The sequence below is a fragment of the Fragaria vesca genome, linkage group LG1 (assembly GCF_000184155.1).
Source record: "Fragaria vesca subsp. vesca linkage group LG1, FraVesHawaii_1.0, whole genome shotgun sequence".
NCBI classification, from domain to species: domain Eukaryota; kingdom Viridiplantae; phylum Streptophyta; class Magnoliopsida; order Rosales; family Rosaceae; genus Fragaria; species Fragaria vesca.
Genome location: NC_020491.1, coordinates 19,336,538 through 19,347,470, shown reverse-complemented (window position 1 = coordinate 19,347,470; position 10,933 = coordinate 19,336,538).

Below are 10,933 nucleotides of genomic sequence, written 5' to 3'. Positions count from 1 at the left end.
CAAACCTTCGCGGATAACTCAGCACATGACGTCATGGTAAAAAAGGCAATTTAAAAATTGGACTAAACTAATGTGAAATAGAACTTCAATGACCAACGTTATTAAAAAAAAAAAATATGGGACCAAACTGATTATTGACCTAAAATACGAGAAGGCAAACTGAATAACCTGAATTTAATCCTTTTAAAAACATAAGGTAGCAAATCGACAAAAATAATATATACGGTAGAAAATTGGCTAATTTTTGTCTTTTGGTATAAGATGCTCTTAATACTACAATGATTATCAACTTATAGTTGTATAGCTATCAAACTTATGACTGTGTTCAATGCCACTTTCATATTTGTAATAATCGTCATGCTTTAATCCGATATTGGCTAGCTACTGCACTCTTATTTCTTTTTCTTTTTTTGATAGGACATTGGCTACTATATTCACTCCCGTCATTACTAGGGCATTTGTCTTGTGTTGCAAATAAAACTATTACTATACTGTAAACGTAATCATGTAGCTTCATTTGTCGATATTTACTGTCGTAGTAAGATTGAGATAATGGTTCTTGTTATGGGCCTAGAATAATTAATTACCCCCATAGGATTCACACCATTTTTTTCTCTCCTAACACACTAAATTGGTTTTTCCATGACATTTCATGTGTCATCTCACCACATAAATATATATCATTGTTTTTTCTATGAAATCCATAAACATTTGAGAAAACACATCTCTAAACGCTAGATACATATCTCTTAACATTAGACACACATCTCTTTTTTCATACAAATTATATAAGACTTTGTGGATACGTAAAATTACCAAAAGAGATGCTCATATCAAAATTAAAGAAACCTAGTAAAGAGCTTCATATTAGTTATTGTACTTCTAACACTTTTTAATTTTTAACTTGAATCGAGTACCAATGTTTTAACACCACATATGAATATTATGCAATGATTCTCAAGAATCGATTAATTTAGTATTACACATAATTGAGCATTTTAATGCTAAAAGTTTCGCTCATGACTTTGATGATGTATTGTCTTATTTTGTTTTGATTCGGTAAGCTTAAAAATTCTTGAAATTAAGGTAAAAGGCTCCTTAAGAATAAATTTTGTCGAGAACTCATAAGAGAAGATCTAGAAAAGGAATATGTTAACAAATAGAAACCATTCGAGGAAGATCTTAACAAGGCAAAACTGTGACGACCTGTATTTTAATAAATATTAAAAAAATAAGATAGTGTATTTTATTTATTTATTTTTTTTTGTTTAGTAGTAATTTAAATTCATAAATATGGGAGTGTTTATTTATTTATATATTTATGTAAATATCAATTTGTTAGACTAGCCCAATATTTTTTTTAGACCCAAGCCCAATCTAAGTCTAAACCCAAGAGCAATAGATTACTTCTACCTCTGTTTGGTTGTTGCCTAACGACAAAAAAAGTGTGGTGAACGCAATTCGACCTCTGCTATCTTCATGTTCATCCTCCTCCATCCTTCTCCATTATGTTCCTCCTTGCAACTCCATCCTTCTCCATTATGTTCCTCCTTGCAAGCACCACTCCAACTAGGAGATCAAAATCACTGAGGATAAACACAAACCTAGAAGCTAGAGATGTCTTTCATATAGGAGAAGACTTGGAGAAGTCAGTTACCAAGAAACAGGAGGTGGCGATTTTGATTGAGCTGGCATCTGATTCCATTCTATCCCAAATTCAATTCTGACATGTTTGCATGCTCCTATAAATACTCAGGTTTGGTCCTCTTGTTATTCATTGAGTCGCTTATATCTCTTTTACGAAAAGAAAAGAAGTTAGGGAAGAATTCTGAGACTAAGGAGGAATCTGAAAAACATAGCTTGTGGATTGAGGTAGGGGGAATTCGGGGAACCTCTATTTAATTTGTTGTGTGTTGATTTTCTGGGTTGCTATGTATGATGAAGCTCTGTGAAATTTGTTGTGTTGGTTTGCTATATGTAATGAAGTTCTGTGCAATTTGTTGTGTTTTTGGCTTATATTTTGCTATATGATTTTGTTTATGAAACTTGATTGTAAAATTAGTGATTGAGTTTTATTTGTGATGTTATTGATCATCTTAGTTAATCCTCATGTTTATAAATATAAAAATTGAGGCAGAAGTTTGGTGAAATTGGGAATGGAATTTGTGGGAGAATGCTTTTGTGTAGTTGAGTTTAATTCGTAAGGACCAAGTATCAGGTGGGCTAATATAGCTATACGATTTTGGTGATCGAGTTTAAACAAGAGGACTAGCAAAAAGGGAATCATGGTTTGAGTGAGGGGTTACTGTTGAAGGGCTCATTACATTCATGCATTATCATTATTGGTTTCTATAATATAAAGAGGTTTGGCATCCTACTGAGCTATTGAAGCTCACCCCTATATTGAAAATTTTAGGTATTGAACATGAAGTTTAGATTTCTATGTTGAAGAGCTTTGTGCTGATGTGAAGAAAGTGTGTGGCTTATCCTTTTAAATTTCTGTTTAGAATAAGAACAAAGGCTGCAACATGTTGTTAGCCTTTGAAGTTATGTTTTAAATTTAGTTGGAATAATGAACTATGACAAGTTTGTATTTTAATGACCTCTTTATTGAATTAGTTATTGATTCCAAGTTCTTCAAATTGATTCATTATATTTCCAGCTCTTATATTTAAGATTCATTGGTTAAACTCAAGATATAATAAAATCTGCAAAAAGCTGGACTACATTTAAAAAAAAATTCTGCATCAATTACCTTTCTTTCTGAAAACCATACAGTTTTGTTTGGAATTTGAAGTTGGTTTCTTCATAAGATTTGTAGTAGACATCTTAAGGTTCATTCCAGAATTTGAATCACTTGAAAACTATTTTTGTAGATTAAGTTATGATTTTTCAAAGTTTAAGGTTTGCATCAGGAAATTCTACAGATCAGTGTTTCTGAGATTTTGGACCAGTTATCTTCTTTTGAAAAACTGTACAAATTGGTTAGTTTTTTGCACTTGGTGTCTTCATAAAAGTTACAGTAGACATCTTAAAGATCAATTGAGAGTTAGAATCTCTTGAAGATATGTTTTCTAGAATTAGTTATGATTTTTCAAAGTTACAAGTCTGCTGCATTTTTTTGAAACAACAGCCAAGTTATTATTTCTTTTACTAGTTAGCTTTTCTTTTCATTCCAGTCACACCTTCGACTCAAAAACAAAACAAAAAAACATCCGGTCCAAGGTGTGGCAAAAACCTTTTATGAAAAAATAAAAAACATTTGAGGAAGATGTTAATGAGGTGAAACAGTTTGAGGAAAGATGAAACCTTGCTTCAATTGAGTAGCATTTTTTTTTCTTTTGTTGAGTAACAGTTTTTTAAATCCTATTTTCCCCTCTACCAACTAAAAGAGTGGTTTTAAATACACACCCATAATTACTTGATACACTTCCCTATCATTTGACAATTCAAATCAAATTTTATTTTATGTTAAATGACTAAAACAGACATGTGTAATACATTAGGAATATATAAACAAATTAAAAACATAGAATTTATATTTGGAAACTAATGATGTGATAATATAAAATAAAAAATTATTAAAAACGAAAAACTTAAATTTGGAAATTTATAAAGTGAAATATTTATTTTTAGAAACTAATAAAGTGAAAATACATAACCAAATAAAGTACTAAAATTAGAAACTTATTTTGGAAAAATTGAAGTATAGTTAATACAAATTTTGTCAAGGAAGTTTTGATGATTAATTTCTTTCTTTTTCATCCTAAGAAGTTCATGATTTTCAAATTTAGAATATGAAATGTTGTAATTCTTATATGAACTTTTATTCATTATATATTCCATCATCTTCTTCTTTTTTACCCAAACACACATGTAGGTATGTATTCTTCATCTTGTTATCAATTTCATGTTTAAAAATTTGAAAGGAACATTGAATCTGAGTAAGGATTTCTCTAGACCATACACAAATAGTATATATGAACATCTACAAAATGTCAACTTATAGTAATATATACTAATCACACAATAATAGTCTTAATATAGTCAATTAATATGATATTTCATGAAATTTTGGATTAAGGGTTTTTTGGGTAATTTGGGTTGTGTATTTAGTAAAATATTATAATGAGAAATTAGATAGATGATGTATTAAGTGAGACATGTGTATTAAGAAATTAGAGGTGTGTATATAAAATTTCTCCAACTAAAAAAATTAAACAAGAATAAAATTAAGTTTTAAGTTGTTCACATCGCTTGCCTAGAAATCCTCCATATCTTTTCTCTCTATAAAATCAATCTAATCAAGCGTGAGAAAATTGCATCCATAGGTTTGATTGACTTGATTGTACATATTCACTTCTTTTGTTCAATTAGGATAAAGTAAATAGGTTTAAACTTTGAACAAAAGATTTACCAAATAAAGAGGGTTGAGATTGGGTTTTATTTGTCTTTGATCGGAAGAAACTATCGAAGGTTATGCAAGATTCATCATGTTGTCGAGAATGGGGTCAAATAGTTTTAATTAGGATCCTTTTGCGTTATGTAATTGCAAGGCATGGGTTTGTGCAAGAATCCATTACGACTTCTTTGCATCATATAAAAAAGTACTAATTTTAGTTTACCCCCGTCAACTTTAGGTCAATCATCATGTTAGTCATTCTTCTTTCAATTTCATCAAAAACACCCATCAGCTCCCAATTTTCATCAGCCGCGCATGTCTAAACCTCCAATCTCCATCTAATTCCTCTGTCAAGTGATGACTTGATATCAAGAAGAAAGTCAAATTCTGAAAGTTACCTTTCGGACCATTTTTCCCTCATATCGATACACATCTTCGTTCCCATCACAACCCCCTAACCTTAGTGATTTTGGTGGGATTGAATGTAATTTGTCTATTTTTCCTTTTTTCTTTTTTCTTGATATCAAGTCATCACTTGACAGAGGAATTGGATGGAGATTGGAGGTTTGAACATGCGCGACTGATGAAAATTGAGAATTGAGGGTGTTTTTGATGAAATTGATAGAAGAAGGATTAACATGATAATCGACCTAAGTTGATGGGGGTAAACTGAAATTAGTTATATAAAAATTATAAATCTCATAATGAATTCTGATGGAAATTTGCCGATCAACCTAATTTGGCCACCATAATTTGCCTGCCCTAATGGTCACCCATCTAATTGAATGACATGTCACAACCAACCCTGAGTTATGATAAATGTGGTGAAAAAAGAAACTGGGATTTTGTCCAATGCATTTTTTTTTCTTTTTTACTGAGAAAGAATTAAACATAATCAATCAGTGATATTGAAGTTACAGGACTGTAGTTGGAATTATGTTTAACTTTTCAAATGAAAATGATCAAGAGTGATAGCCAACAAAATTGCAAGGGTTCAAACAAATAGATAGTGAACTTTAAATGAACACGAGACTAAGATTTGATGCAATACCGATTGAAACGGTGTGTTTATGTCACCAAATCACCGGTTACCAAAAAAAAAGTTACCGACTTACCAATATAGACTCCTCAATAAAAACCCCCTTTGGCCTCTCTCTAGTCTCTACCAAACTCCTAATTCATTTAGCCTTCTCTAACTCACCAACAATTCTATATTGTTAACCATGGTTTGATATTGTTAAGAAAAAAGACACATGTCATTCAATTGGGTGGGTAGGCATTAAGAGCATATGCACCCCTTCAACTCCATCAAACCATCAAACCATCAATTACTATTCACTGTAAATTGCTTTTCTAAGCCTATTTGTCAATTTAGCAATAACTATTCATCGATTTGATATTTTATTTTTTGGATTTCATATATGATAATCAATCAATCACCAGACAACACATGACATTGCTAGATATTGTGATCACCCAAATAATGTTATAGGATTTCCGATCAACCAAACAGTGACACGTGTGTGTTTGTCGGCCAAATAATGTCATTGGATTTTCAATAGGATATTTGACAAATGACAATTCGACACGTAACATGATCTTCAAGTTCTATAATCTGAATTGATCATAAATAAGCTTCATCACCCTCTCTACTCACACAATCTTCACAACTCAGTTACAAATCTTCGAAAACACATTCCCTCAATTACTTCGTCACATTTTCTCATCATTACGATGAGTTTTTTTCACAGATTGTTGAAGCAGAGGCAACAACATAGTTAAGAGGACGCTAAGACGATAGATGCTATGATGACTAACGCGACCATGATGATGGTACATCTTGATACTTCAGATGAACCATAAGGACGCGGTTCACGTCCTGGTCGTTCTCCTAATCACCCCAGACATAGGGTAGCTGGGGGAACAAGTCTCATGGCAGATTACTTCATCTTTAAGGAGGAACAAGTCTCATAACACTCAAAGAAATTGTGAGAGAAGATGGAGGGAGATGAGAGAAAAGTGGTGCAAATTGTAAAGAAGAGAATGGGGTATTTATAGGAAAAAATTTGGGGTTTTTTTACAATTTTCGGGGTAAGTAAAAAAGAAAAATATAACCGTTGGGCTGGAGCCGTTGCACCAGACAGGGCGCCACATGGCAGCCCATGAATAGCCAACGGCTCTACAACTATATGGCCTTTAAAAAATAAAAAAAACAGTTGGCAGGAGCCCACGTGCATGGGTCCCGCCATTTGATGGTTATCACTATAGCAAGCAAATTTTGCTTACGTCTATGATTTTGTGATGGTGTGGACTGGGTCCCACCCCTGCATTTGTTTCCAACTTTTACCCGCTACATTAAATTTTGGCATCAAACTAGCAATTATCATGCATTTTGGTGTGATTGTTTGCTCCCGCTGCATATGCTCTAAGGTGAGCAAATTAAGATGGTCGGCAAATGAGCCTCACTTACTATCGTTACCTTCCACACCACACTTAAACTTGTAAGCCCTAAGAGCGTGATTGTGGCTTGGGTCCACATGCGTGGCATGAGTATTCAAATGAATATGTAGCTTTTGTATCTTTGAATGAAAGTCGCATGTGTTATTTTTTATTGGGCTAATATCTATTAAACATGAATATTGATTTTTTGAGTATCAACAATAGTTGACTCACAATATAAGATATGATTTTTATAATTTACTCATAGTATACTGAAAAAATGAATTGTTAGAATATATAATATAAGATATGATTTTTATAGTTACAAACAATTTCTTGTATCAATGTTACATATATAGTTCAACCTATGATTTAAAATTATTATATCCTAAAAGTGATATTACTATATATATATGTGTTTGGATTAGATAAGCCCAACGTTTCATATGTTTTATAACATATATAGTAATAGTCGGGATCCAAAGAGGACGTCCGCAAACCTGTAAAAGTGCAGACGTCCCTGCTTTTGCAGCGATCAAGCGCCGATGACTTCCCTTCTCTTGCCGGACGGACACCAGAGGCATCCCGGACGACTTTACCATGAAGATGAAGGCCATGGAGATCGAAGTTGAAGGTCTGGGCAGCAACCTCCGGCAAGAGGAAGCTCACGATCAATCTCGGCTGCAAACTGGTATTCGACGAGTCCGCTGGCAAGAGGAAGCTCACGATTGAGATCTGGTGTCCTCCCGGCAAGAGCAGGGACGTCCGCACTTTTACCGGTTTGCGGACATCCTCCTCTGATCTTGTGAATATAGTAATATCAATTTTATTTTGGTAAGTTGGAGTATGACTATAGCTCAACGTCTTATATATATTATATCACTTATGTTTTTAAAATTATAAATTATATATATATATATAAATTTAGATATCATGTTGATAAATGATAATTATTAATTATATATATAAAAGAATAATAATTATATATAGATATCATGTTGATATATAAAATTATTAATTATATATATAAAAAGAATTATAATTTTGATAAATGGATTCCAAATGGATTCTCCTATTTCTGATGATAAATGGATTAGGAGCACCAAGTGCTTTAACGAGCTTGAGAAAATGCGTGTAAAACGACTCTCCCTAAAGAGCTTTGGGGATCTGTTTATTGTATTTGGTATAACATGCTTAATTGCTCTTATTGTCTTCTTCACTAGAATGGTATATCGTTATTACAAGACTAGTCGATCCTCACCTTAGACAACCAGTTTTAAGGACTTCATGCATTTTGTAGATAAGAAGGAAGAAGAGATGAACCAAAAGGCCAGTCTAAGCTTTACTGGCTACAATCCAAATTATGTTAATAATTGGAAGTTTTTATAAAATAATTGTTTTTTTCCAAAAATGAATTCTATGGAATAATTGTTGATAACGACATTTGTGCCATTATATTACAATAATTAAATAATCAAATTTTTTATATGATGTTTATGTCTGAGCATCTCCAACAACTTCCCCATTTTCTTGAATTTCTCAATTTTAGGGAATATAGAGTTGTTTTTAGGTCTAACAACTCCCACATCTCATTCCCCAAAATGGGATGAGAAAAAAGAGAAGCACTCATTCCCCAAATTTGCAACAAAACCTTCCTTCCCTAAATTATCGAAATTAGCATTGTCATAAATTCCTCACATGCTCCAATGAGAAGAAAAAACTATAAAATATATTATTGAGAATTTTATTGTTATAATAAGATACAAAATATTTATTTTTTGTTATAACTCAAAATGATGTAGAATATTTAATTGTAGCAATAAATGCCAAAATCTCCAAAATAGGGAAGCTGTTGGAGTTAGAGCAAATTTTTTTTGGAGATTTGACTTTTGCTTTCCTATTTTGGAGAAATTTTTGGGAAACTGTTGGAGATGCTCTTAGTTCTCATCTTCTATACTTCCTTATATCTTAAGTTACTCATATGAGTTGTTTACTCATTTGGACTCCATACTTATGAGCTTGGGTCGGGTTATATGTTAAATGGTATATGGGGTTGTATAACCACTAGAGAGCTATATAAACCAACTTTTTTTTTCGTGTAATTTGATGAATATGAAAGTGATCAAACCAAACAATAGCCTTTTTCTCATTTAATACACAATGAAAGATAAAAAGTAGGCCTCTCTCCTCTAGGGTTCTCTCTGGCAGTGAACATGATTGATATTTCTGTTGAGATGGTGATGACGGCGTCGCAACTGTCTCTGCCAGAGGGAGTGAAGCCGGAATGCGTACCTGGCGGTGGTTTTGAAAACGAGAAATCCTTTTATCTTTGTGGCCGTTTTCTGACCTTGAAAAACCGGTGGTTATCCCAGTTCTTTATGCGGCGCTTCTCTGGATCTGGGGTCTGAAAGAGAGGATCTTGATTCGTGAGGAGGTGGGTGACTCTTTTTGTTTCGATTCAAATCTGAGGAAGAGAAATATAGGATTCGTGATGGCGGCTTATGGTTCTTCAGTAATTTGATGTTGATCTTAGCTAATTATGATAGGGTTAGTGAGCTCGAGGAGGTGTCTCTCAACCTATTGGAGGTTTGGGTTGCCGTGACAAGGCTACGGGTGGGGATGCGAATTGAGAAGACGCTTCGGCGTTTTGGATCAGAGTGGGGTTTATGGTTCAGGTCGATCAGACTACGGTAAGATACAAGAACATCACTCAAGTAATAATCTTCATCTCAGATAATATTGACTTACAATGAGAACAGTGGTGTAGTCAGAAATTTCTAGAAGGGTCAAAACTTAATTAGGGCTGGGCATGGACCCAAACCGGCATTAAATTTGGAGAAACCGGGCCCGGATCGGTGACTGTTTCGCCGGCCGGTTTTTGCACGAAAAATTGTTAGGATCGGCGAAAGCCCGGAGGGTTCTGCTGGTTTTTCGGGCATGGACACATTCTGCAAACCTGCGAAAGGATTCATTTCAGTCGACATAGTTTCTTTCATCTTCGAGATCTGGTCTCACCGTCGACCCATTTGAAATCTCCTATCTCCACCAGATCTCATTCAATCACCATCAAATCCATTTCAATCACCACCAAATCTGATCTGATCTCACCACAAAATTATAAGAAGAAGAAAAACAATCGAAAACCTGGGTTGTTGATGATGAGTGAAGTGCAGTTACAATGAGGTGGAGAACCTCAGAGCTGGGTTCGGCCCGAGTCGAGTTGACTCGCCATGGATGACCCGACCCTCTTTCTCAACTAGGTTAGTGAACCCACAGAGAACCGAGAAATACATAGAGAACTAAGAAATAGAGTTTGAGATAGAGAGAAAGGGGAGAGAGGGTTTTAGACGTTTGTTCATGTGGGAGGCTGGGATGAGAACAAAGAAGGAAATAGAGAATTAAAGAGAGGAGGAGGAGGTTGGGATTTGATCAAGCCAAGATGAATAGAAAATTTGAGATGCAAAAAACGAGATAAAGAAAGGTGAGAGGGGAGAAACCTATGTAACTTAAGCCCCCGTTTATTTGGTGGGAAATCATGGTATGGAAATGGAATTAGTTTTATTTTCCATTCTAGTGTGTTGCTTGGTTGTAAATGAAGGTTGGAAAGAAAACAAAAAATGAGATATGATTGGAAATTGACTCTCTCATAAAGCCTGAATTGTATTACCTAGTTAGAGGTGATATTCTATTTCCATTCCCACCGCCAAAGGTAAATTACAGAAATTAGATATCTAAAAAGTTTCAATTTCCTTAAATAGATCACATATGCAATTAGTAAAAGGGTGTTATTAGAAATTATAGATTTAAAGTCATTATTATGACTTATTAAATATGGTGTAATTGGAATAGAAATAAATTACTAATTCAATTACAATAACAACCAAACACCTACATGGAAATAGCAAAACATTTTCCTTTCCATATCAGTTGGGAAAAAAAAAAAAATCTTTTCTCTATCTTGACATTCCTGCTAATCAAACGGGGCCTAAAGGGAAAGGTTTAATTAGCAATCACATAAGGGACCGGGCCCGGCCCGCATACATGAAGGACCGGACCGGAGAAGCAAAAAACACATTTGGGACCTGGAAAAAA